The sequence below is a fragment of the Sorghum bicolor genome, chromosome 1 (genome assembly GCF_000003195.3).
Source record: "Sorghum bicolor cultivar BTx623 chromosome 1, Sorghum_bicolor_NCBIv3, whole genome shotgun sequence".
Classification (NCBI taxonomy): Eukaryota; Viridiplantae; Streptophyta; class Magnoliopsida; order Poales; family Poaceae; genus Sorghum; species Sorghum bicolor.
In genome coordinates, this window is record NC_012870.2 from 59086012 (window position 1) to 59097600 (window position 11589).

Sequence of the window (11589 nt, forward strand, 5' to 3'; positions counted from 1 at the left end):
GACAAGTTTTCAAAGTGGATTGAATACATGCCACTGGTCGAAGCAACCTCCGAGAAGGCTGTGGAGTTCCTCAACCAAATCATACACAGATTCGGGATCCCAAACAGTATAATCACCGACCTGGGTACTCAGTTCACTGGCACCACATTTTGGGACTTCTGCGATGACAGAGGCATAGTTATAAAATACGTGTCAGTAGCTCACCCACGGGCAAATGGCCAAGTTGAACGCGCAAACGGGATGATCATCGATGCCCTAAAGAAAAGGTTGTACACCGAGAATGATAGAGCACCTGGTCGATGGATGAAAGAGTTGCCGGCCGTGGTCTGGGGTCTCCGAACACAGGCTAGTCGGAACACCGGGGTGTCACCCTACTTCATGGTTTACGGCACCGAGGCAGTGCTGCCATCTGATATAACCTTCGGATCTCCAAGGATTGAAAACTTCGACCAGTCAACGGCTGACAACACCAGGGAACTCGAAATCAACTGCATGGAAGAAAAGCGTCTAAATTCGTGCCTTCGAACAGCAAAGTATCTTGCGGCAATCAAACGATACCACAACAGGAACGTTAAGGACCGTTCCTTCGTGGTCGGCGATCTGGTACTCAGGTGGAAAACAAGCCAGGAAGGAATGCACAAGCTATCCACTCCCTGGGAAGGACCCTTTGTGGTCGCCGAAGTCACACAACCCACATCCTACAGATTGGCATATCCAGACGGAACACGCATGCCTAACTCTTGGCACATAGACAAACTGCGCCGATTTTATCCATAAGTTCCAGTAACTTTTGCTTGTAAGTCTCTTATAGTTGGCAATAATAAAAGTTTTTTATTTTTGGCTATACTTTGTTTACACACAGAGCTTTTGGAGAAGAGCAACAATGTCCTCTGCGACGGAAACTCTTAACGACCACGAATCAAACACGGTGACACGTCACTCAGATAACTTCATAGCGCTCAAAATAACAGTCATGACAAAAGCAAACTTTATTACAAACTTTACATGCAAAGTTTACAATAAATACCCTGACGGGCGGTCACTAGTCTACTCCTACAGACTACTCTACTAGCCTACTGCTCGGGCTGATCACCCGCTTGGCCTTGCTGCCCGGACGAAAGGGTCGGGGCCACCGGCGCCTGGCTGGTCGAGACCGCAGGCGTCGACCGCCCATCTCCGGCAATGGACGCCCCCGACAATTCCCTAGCCGACCTGTCTGAACCCGGCTGGTCGGGGGGAGTAGCCGTCCCGCATAGATTGATGTCGCCGATCACCGTCGACGACAAGTCTAGCAGTCCAGCCCGAAGCTCGTCCGCCTCCTGCGGGCCGACTTCCTTGGGGTACCCCTTCTCCAGCCTGGACAAGTCGACCAGGGGGTAGTGGGCGCGCACCATGCTGAGGATATGCGCGCCAGCAAACTCCCCGGTGTCCTTCACGAACTGCTGGAGCCAATCCCACGCCCGTTGTGCCTTTTCAACTGGCGTCAGTCTCGGCGCGCGGGGCTGGCTCTCCGGAAGCTCGGGGCTGATCAAGTCCAGGACCGGGGCTACTCCTTTCTAGATCCTACAACAATTAACCTTCCAGGAGTCCCGATCCTTGACCAGCTCGTCCAGGTGCTTCTTGGCGTTCTCCTTGAGCACTGCAAAATCAAGCAAGATGTTAGTTTCAACATATCGAAAAGAGCGATAAGCGGCAAATAACGGGGGCGGCGCGTATTACCAGACAACTCCCGGTCCCTCCGGCCCAGCTCCTCCCCTGCTCGGCGCTCCTCCAAACCTACATGAATAATCCTCTGGTCAGCGAAGTCAACCAACGCGGCTACAAACAGCTGCCTCGGAGTACGAGACTAACCTTCTCGCTGCCGATACTGGTCGGCCAACCGTCGGGTAAGCTCAAGACGGTGCTCTTCCTAAGCGCTCATCTCGGCTACTTTCTCTCCAACTTCTGACCGAAGCCGGTCCACCTCTGCGGCCAGGGCCTTGTTCTCGGCTACAATGCCTTCTATTTGGTCGAAGCACCTCTTTCGGTACTTCGCCGTTTTCATTGCGCCCTGCAAGACGAACATATGTTGACCCAGCAAGATAACATAACAGTGTCGAGCAGTGCAAAGGATCACTTACCTTGACTTCGTCCACGAGACGCTTGGCCGCGCGCTCTACTCTGGCGGCCTCTTCTGTCTCCGCGAGCTCCTCGTGCCCGATAAAGTGGTCCCCGCGTTGGCGCCACACATATACGTGTTGGCGGCCATCACGAGGACGACCTTCAATCTCCTCCACCTCGTCGCTGGAGGCCGCCTGGGTTTCCTCGCCCACTGCATCGCCCCCGGTGGTGGTCGCAGGCATCACCGGCCCCTGGACCAGGCCCGGGGATCCTGTGGCCGAAGAGACTCCTACCCGGGGCGGCGATGGGACCCCCCTCCTTTCGACGGGGGGAGGGGTCGGGGCTCTGCCCTCCCTTTCCGCGACGTTTCTCGGGGGAGGCGTCCCCATAGCCTCCTCGACCCTTGTCGGGCTGCTCGCCGCAGTCCTTGTCGAGGCCGGAAGCTCCTCGGTGCTCTCAGGCACGGCTGCTGCCGCAGGCTGCTCTGCGGTCTGCGGCGCCGCGTCCTCAGCGGTACAAGCAGGCTCGGTCACCCTCTGGCCGGCGGCGTGGTCGGGGTTGACGTCCGACGCCGCGCTAGAAAACAAGGCAGCATTTTCAGCGAAAAAAAATCGCCAAAGTACGTAAGTCGAACACTTACAGGTCTGATCGACGATGGGCCACGGTGAACCTCCTCCTAGCCCTGCCGGTCGGCACCTGCGCTCCCGTTTCCGTAACGCGCGGCGCAGGAGGGTCGCTGGCCACCTGATCAGTAGTGGCCGGTGCACTGTCCGGACGGCTACGAGGCCTTCGGACCAGCGACGGTGCGGCCTCCTCCTCCTCCTCGTCGTCGTCGTCGGTGATCCGGATGAGCCGACGGCGCTTTGGCGCTTGGCTCCTCTCTGCCGGCAGCGTCGGCGCAGGCGAAGGATCTGCTGCTAACGGCCTTTTCCCCGCCACTCTCTCCTCAGTGGTCGGGACGGGGCGGGCCTGGTCCTCCTCACTACTGGTGTAACGAGTACACCGAGCAGCGTCTTCCTCCGGCGGATCTTCCCCCGTAGGATTCTCCATCCCAGGTGCCAGTGACACATACACTGTGCACCGGTCAACATCTCCGATCTGCAAAAGTAACAAAGATAAGTCAGCAGCTGACAATAACAAATGCTAAGGAGAAATAAACAGTAAGATACCTTAGGTGCTGGTCGCCCCAACTTGAAGGCTTGCACCCGATCACTACCACGGATGAAGCCCCCGTCCGCAAAGTTGAACAGCTCGTTCAACAGTTGCTGCACCTCTGCCTTCTCCAAGACCTCAGGCCGCATCCTGGTCGGGTCTAGGCTCCCGGCGTACTCGTACGCCGAGTGTACCCTCTTCTGGCAGGGCATCACCCGACGACACACAAAGTTGCCGACCACGCCTAGCCCGTCCAAGCGCGACCAGTCGATCAGCTTCATCAGGTCTGCCACTTGGCCGTCAAACTCTGGGCAGTCGGTCCAGCTTACCCTCTTCTCGGGGATGTACCCCACGTCGCAGAACGTGGAGCTGCCCGATTCTTCCCTAACGTAGAACCACTTCCTGTACCATTCGGTTAGGGAAGTGTTCCACGGACAGTGCAGATAACGGTTCTTCATCCCGTCGCGAAGATTGAGGTATACTCCACCTGCAATCTTGGAGCCTCCAACCGCTCCCTTCTTTCTTAAACAAAAAAGATAACGAAAGAGATCGAAGTGCGGCTCTATGCCAACATAGGCCTCGCACAGATGGATAAAAGTGGAGATGAGAAGGATTGAGTTCGGGTGCAGATTGCAAATCCCGATCTCATAATACAAAAGAAGACCCTGAAGAAAAGGATGAACAGGAACCCCAAAACCCCTCTTAATAAAATCCTCGAACACTACGATCTCACCGGCGCGGGGGTCGGGGTAGCTCTCCCCCTCTGGCGCCCTCCAGCCGCCAAGCTCCGGGCTGTGCAGTAGCTCCATATCGACGAGGTCACCGAGGGACTTTGCGGTGCTGCGGGATTTCTTCCATTCCTTGGCCATCAGCTCGGCCCTCTTCTTGGAGTCGCTCTTCGCCATTGGAGATGCGGGAGTGGTTTCGAGCTAGGAGGGTGCAGGTGGTTGAAGAAGGCGAGAGCGGAAAGCTTGAAGGCAATGGCAGGGTAAGCAATGCGGGGTTAATGTCAGGATTTTATAAACTGCAACTCCACCCCTCCCACTTCCCGCATTCTTGGGAAGTGGGCGGGCCATACGGCAGACGCGGCGCTTCGGTTTTCAATGATTATCGACAATTAATGCGGCGGAGTTTTCGTACAAATTGATGGTTTCCTTTTCTCAAACCGCGCAAAGGACGGCTGCACAGTTGCCAGGCGCAACTTTTCATGCAGTCATCTGACACCCCGTCAGGAGGTCTCGTCACGTCAACTTTTATGTGGTAAAATTTTTCAAAACAAGAAGACAAAAAATGGTAGAGAGTCAACAATCCGAGGACTGCACCGACCACCGAGCACTTGATGCTCGGGGACTGGTCGCCCTGTCTATCAACTCGGAACTTCAAGAACTACACCGACCATCGAGAACTTGATGCTCGGGGACTGGTCGCCCAGTCTATCAACTCGGAACTTCAAGGAATGCACCGACCATCGAGCACTTGATGCTCGGGGACTGGTCGTCAAATTTGTTGGGACTGCACCGACCACCGAGCGCTTGATGCTCGGGGACTGGTCGCCTAGTCTATTAGTTCGGGAATCAGCGGGCTGTATCGATCTCCGAGCATTGTACACCTGGGGACTGGTTGACCAGTTCGTCAAATTGATAAGTCTATTCAATGGTAAATGAGCATGAGATGCTCGGGGACTGGATAATTTTAATTTTTTAGACCTTGCTACAAGGCTCATACTTCGCCTTCCAGCAAGCTCGGGGACTACATCGGTACGATGCATCTGGCGATGCATCTCAGTTTCAAAACTACTTTGGGGAATTTTCTTTTGACCCTGGCACCACATGCCTACGTCACCTACTACCAGGCTCGGGGACTAAGTGGGCACACTTCACCTTGCGGTGAATATGCTTGCTTTTTTGAGGATCCGTACTTTTCAAAAAAGTAAAGTGGGCACACTTCACCGGAAAAGAAATATTTTTTCGCAAGAGCACCATGCATTCTTCGAACAATTGGTTTCTTCTATGATGATGTTGATCAAATATGTTTAGATTTGGTCAAAATACCGCTGCAATTGTCTGGGCAATATTCATGCTGATTGAAGATGTCAAAGTTTCATTGGTCGAAGAAGCTCAAGATGGCGTGTTACTTCACAATACATGGTGCTCGGGGACTAGCTGTGGGGGTATAAACCCCTATACCCTTACGGCTAGTCTTAGGCGAGGAGGCTTGGCTCATTACGAGACAAGCTCAAGGTTTGATCCGACAGCTTGGAGTTTCGCGCAAGGAAACAGGACGTGGAGATCAAGCAGGATTCTAGTCGGTTAGAGTAGGAATTGATATCGAACTATCTATGGCAGTTGTAACCGACTAGGATTAGTTTCCAGATCTGTAACCCTGCCCTCCGGACTATATAAGGAGGGGCAAGGGATCCCCCTAGGACACATTATTCTCTCAACACAATTCAATACAATCAGACGCAGGACGTAGGTATTACGCCAACTCGGCGGCCGAACCTGGATAAAAAGCTTGCCTGTGTCTTGCGTCACCATCGAGTTCGTAGTTTGCGCACCGTCTACCAATAAACTACTACCGTGGGTATACCCCAAGGTAGACTGCCGACTAGCTTTCGTCGACACCATCCTATCATTTTTTGTCATCCAATAAAGATCCAGTTACTCCAGTTGATACTCCCTACTAATACAGTTCCATCAAGAGGCTTGGTTGTTAAAAAAGAAGAATAAGAAAGGGGACAAATGTCCCAAGAAAGAAAAAACGAATAAGTAGCCCAAGTACTCCCTAAAGTTTCTAGAGTTCCAGATAAGGGAGGTATATATCCTGAAGGAGCAAATGTAGAATTAGATCTCCACCATCATCATTATCGCCCCTCATAATCATTTCCTTATCATCATCACTATTCATATCACTCATTTCATTCCCCTCATCCACATATGATTTGATTCTATGACTAGTTCCTCTAGATCCACGGTTTAACTATACAACATATGTCTACAAGTATGTTTGAGTTGTCTCCCCACCTATGAGCTCCACATAAGCCTATTAGATGTAGGGTGAGAGAGAGAAGGCATAATGCCACTATACCTTAATTCCACAAATACCACATATTTTAAGAGTAGAGAGAAGGCATACATCATTCATAGCTTGGTAAGGATCTAGAAATATCACAAATGAGAGACTTGAAAGGGTCATACAAGGAAACTCTGAGTTTTATTTGAAAATCTTGCAAAAACTCCAGAATAATAGTTGATCAAAGAGTGAAAAGTATAACGCTTGACTAGACCATTCTATCTTTCAAATGCTCAAGACCTAAGTCATTGTTACAAGCCCCATGGTGGAAGGTAATATAAGTGAATTTTGAGTCAGAATAGCTCACTCTAATCTGGAGGAGAGTTCTTGTTTGAACGCATATGTACTTTTGAGGTGTGACAGCATTGTAGCAACTCCTCATCCATCACTAAGTTTATCTTTGCTCAGAGACAAGCAAAGAGTAAGCTTGGAGGAGTTGTTGATGGTAGATAACTTATAATTCTAACCGTCAACTAAACATGAAAATGGATCTATATGCAAACACCTAGTAGATATAGGGTTATCACTAACAGAATTCCATGAGTTTTGGTGAATGACTATTTATGCATGGTGTCAGCTGAAAAACAACCAAAGATGGCCCACATGTCAAATTTACATAGAAAGAAGACCACGTCGGTAATCAAAGAACATTCTAGAAGACTCAGGAAGGCAGCACCCCAAAGCTAGGGCCCACATGGCAGTGAGCCTAGGCGGGCGCCCAAGGCCATAGGGATGGTCGTCCCTCCCCCTGGACCAATCAGGGGGAGTCTCATGGATCTTGCCTCCACCGACTTTGAGGAGTAATCCTAACCACCTGTTTAGGTTGGTTTGATCCGAGGGTTGTGGTGCATTCAAGAGGGATATATAAGTAGAGCCGCTGCCCCTTGGATCAGTGCCAATTCAGAAACCCTAATTCATATTTTCAGAGAGAATTAGCCAGAGAAGGGTCCCTTAAATGGATATGTCTCTTTAGGATTTTAGCAACAAGAGAGATTGAGAGAGTATAGGGTGGAGGTAGAAGTGGAGGAAGCCCCACCTATCGGTGTCTCCTCTCTAGTTGTACCTACGGGATCAAAGTCTCCTAACCGGCTTGGTTCTAGGATAATTCGGCAATTCGACTTCTAATACTAGTAAGTTTATTGTTCTTATTGTTCTTTAGTTTAAGGGTTTACTTTATTCACTTCGCGTAGGGAATAGAGTAATTATTCATAGTGTAAGCATGGTGCTTGGGCTAGGAATACTCGTAGATACTCCCTATCTGGCTGGATTTGTGGTAATAGTGGGAGGAAGTTACAGTCTCCTTGGTGTCTCCATAATCCACGTCCCGTTAGAAGGTAAGGTAGGAATTAGTGTGTCACGGTTAAGCAACGTCTGAGGTGTCTCTTTTCCCTAGGTACCCCCTTAGAATAATAACCACACAACTTACCATAGGTTAGAGGAAGGCTGACGAAGGAATTCTCTCTATATCGCTTAATTCTCGCTATCTTGTCTTGTAGCCTAAGGGTACTAGTTAAGACTGGTTAGTCTTTTGCACGTTTTCTCCTTGAGGATAAACAAATACGATACTCTAGAATTATCTTCTGAGTGAATTTCTCATCAATATCCGTGCGCTTGTAGATTATTTCTCTATGTGCGTATCTAGTATCAACAGCTACCAAGCTCAATCAGAAGATCCATTTTCATTTTCTTATACTTCTAAAACTATCATTGCGAATAGTTTGACACTTTACACAACAATAATTTGGATTAACAGTTTCAATTCCATCCATCTTTCAAAGTATCGATCCTCAAATTTGTTAAATGGGATTTTAGCACATACTACATACTCAATCATACGCTCACGAGACAGCTGAGGGTCAAACACAAAGTTTTCCGAGGGCTATTTCTTCATGGTTGATATATATGAATTCGTCTCTAGAAGCATCATGTATGGTAGGACAATACTCTGAGATATGAGTTCTAAGGCTACTTATACCAGATTTAGTGCTTAAGTGAAGTCCACAATACTTGCACACAACCTTTAAGTTATCATCTACTACCACTAGATTTGGCTCGAAGTATTGCCATACCTTTGACCTTCGGTTTACATGTGAATGAGATGCAAGAAATAAACCCTAAGTTCCCGAACTTTCTAAGGTATGTGCGGACATAGTTGATGTGTCCAAGATGACAGTTTGTTTTAGCAGATCTCAGCTTTAAGAAGATCACCTTCACAAAATTATTAACATAAGATCAGCTACAATCAAAATTCAAACGAGCTGCACTGAATCGCGAACATGATCAATGAGCCAAATGCAAAGCTACATTGCATTTAGGAGAACCGAGAAGAGCTATGTGCAACAAGATAATTTCAATATCAGCCTTCAGAACATGTATAAATTTAATGTGCCAAGAAGCAGGAAAAGGTGCATATAGGCAGCAAAATATAGCTATTAGCTAGTGGACAGTTATAAGACTGAAACAAATATCCCTCTTTACAAATACAGTGGCTTTCTATTTGTTCATGTAGGTTCTAAGAAAAGTTGGTGAAAGATCAGATTATGCAGTTCTAATAACTTACCATTCAAAGCTGAAGAATGATATGCACCACATGCTACACGGATACTTTTCAGACTAGGGACAAGCTGTAGCCTCCAATCACTGAATTTGCTCGAAATGATACACAAAATGCAAATATTCAGGTAGGCTACAGTTAACTAATGCAGTCTTCAGTGCTTTGCCTATCCACATTTTTGCTGCCCAAAGCAGTTATTAAGCAGATTGACAAATTCTGAAAACACTGCTTATGGCGTGGTAATGATATTAACAGCAGAAAACCACCAAAAGCAGCCTGGCAGATGACTTGTGATACAAAACAAAATGGTGGTTTGGGTGTGATCAATCTAGAAACTCATAACAAAAGCATGCTTCTCAAGAGTCTACATAAGTTTTTCAACAAGATAGATATTCCTTGGGTCCACCTAGTTTGGGAAATGAGATATTCTAATGGAAGACCACCAACTGGAAATAAAAAGGGCTCCTTTTGGTGGAGGGATATCCTCAAATTGTTACCTGAATTCAAAGGAATGGCAATGTCCACAGTCACAAGTGGCAGTTATTGTTTTTCTGGCTTGATAATTGGAATGGTTTCTCCTTTAGTTCTACGATTTCTCATTTGTAAAAAATAAATACTTTACTGTCCAGCAGGTGGTCAACCTTTCTGAGCCTCATGATTTGTTTCACTTACCGCTTTCTGAGGAAGCCTTTGCACAGTTTACTCAGCTAGCAGAAATTATTCAGAGTTTGACCTTACAAGAGGGTTCAGATGCTTGGTCCTATATCTGGAACTCAAATGTCTTCTCTGCAAAGCGAGCTTACAAACACCTGATTGGTGTGCGCCAGGTCCATCCAGCCTTTTCTTGGCTTTGGCATTCCTGTTGTCAGAACAAGAGGAAATTCTTCTTCTGGTTACTTTTGAAAGATAGATTAAGTACCAGGGCTCTACTGCAAAGGAAATCTATGACCCTTCCAAGTTAGAACTGTGTTATGCTCTCTGGCCCAAGATGAATCTGTGGTGCATCTTTTCTTAGCCTGCCCTTTTTCAAGAGACTGTTGGGCCACTCTTGATTTAATGATTCAGAACCCTTAAGATCCTTTTGGTTCCTTGCTTTCTTTCCGGCAGTAGTTGCAGGTCCCTTTCTTCATGGAGATCATAGTTACTATGTCATGGTCGATTTGGGCGGAAAGAAATAATGCAATCTTCAGGCATGTCCAGCCCTCAATTGCTTCCTGCAAGACCACTTTCAGAAGGGAATTTGCTCAAGTTATCCTTAGAGCAAAAGATAGCATGAAACCATGGGTTACTCAATGGCTAGAAGCTTATGTGTAATTTTGTTGATTTTCTTTATTTCCTTTTTTGTTTCCTGATTACACTCTGTAAGAACCATCTCTTTTTCAATAAAAGCCCAGTAGGGGGAGCACCCCCTCCTGTTATCATAAAAAATGCAAATATTCAGCACATCTGTAAATTAATCCAAAAAAAAATATTTTATCAGTAATCCGGATTCTAGGTCAAATCCCATCCAAACATTGCCCTTACACAAGCTAAAAGCAGTACAACATGCCAAAACATTTACTACCAGATCAGTGTTGAAATGCTATCTAATGACACTGAAACTAGGTACAGACTCAAAATTTGTAGAAAACAAACTACTACTGGTGCTCCGGACAATAAACACACAAATCTACAACAAGCTGGATGGGTTGGGGCTTCTGAATTTTATCCCGGCGAGCAGAATTTTATCATGTCTGTATCAGTACACCGCTCAAATTTTATCTGGATGCAGCGCTACACACCTATTGTGTTTCCCCCCATTTGATTAGGCCCGATTCTTGATACCTTCATGTAGGCAATCCATCAGTCATCTCAAAGATTCCATGTTGTCCCAGTTGCGCCTTTTTTTTAGAAAAAACGTGACACATCGGCAATTATTGATTCCGTCAAAATTAAGAAAGCAGACACTAAAGTTCTCTCAACTTAATCAGGTTTGCCGTAGGAAACATAATTGGGCGAATGAATTTGGGAATTCAACAATTGTGCCTAATTGGACGCAGTGCAATTCAGCAGTAGTAAGACTACTCACCGCGAGCTCGCCGATGTTGAGGAGGTCATCGATAGAGTTGCGTCACGTAGTGAGAAGCACGGAGGTGAACTGGCTGGCGGTGCCGATGAGCAGCACGGCGACGATGAACTTGCGGAAGCGATGGCTGATGACAGAATCGCGTCACATAGTGAGAAGCATGGAGGCGAACTGGCTGGCGGTGGCGATGAGCAGCGCGGTGACGATGAACTTGCGGAAGCGATGGCTGATGACCTTAAGCTGCTGGCGGATGTCAAGGTGCTCTCTGAGCACTGTCTCCACCCTAGCCCATTGTTGATGGTCCTTAATGCTCATTTTTATCCATCAACTATTGCCAGATATGATATAAAATTAATTATAAAGCATAGTTGTTGGGTTTGATACTAACAAGTTCCACGAGTTTTGGTGTTCTCACTTGTTTTGTAGGAAATTGAATTTTTCACTGAATAAAAGGACCTCAAATGACAAATTAAAGAACACCATTGCGAAGGTCTCGTCGAGCCGATCAAAACGAATATATTATTTGATATATTTATAGCTCAGAAGAAAAAGATATTAATAAAGGAAGAGCCCTCCATCATAGAGGTCCGGGACTAAATGGCCCTAAATTAGAATTTGGCCCATTAAGGCCTATGAGCATTTTAAT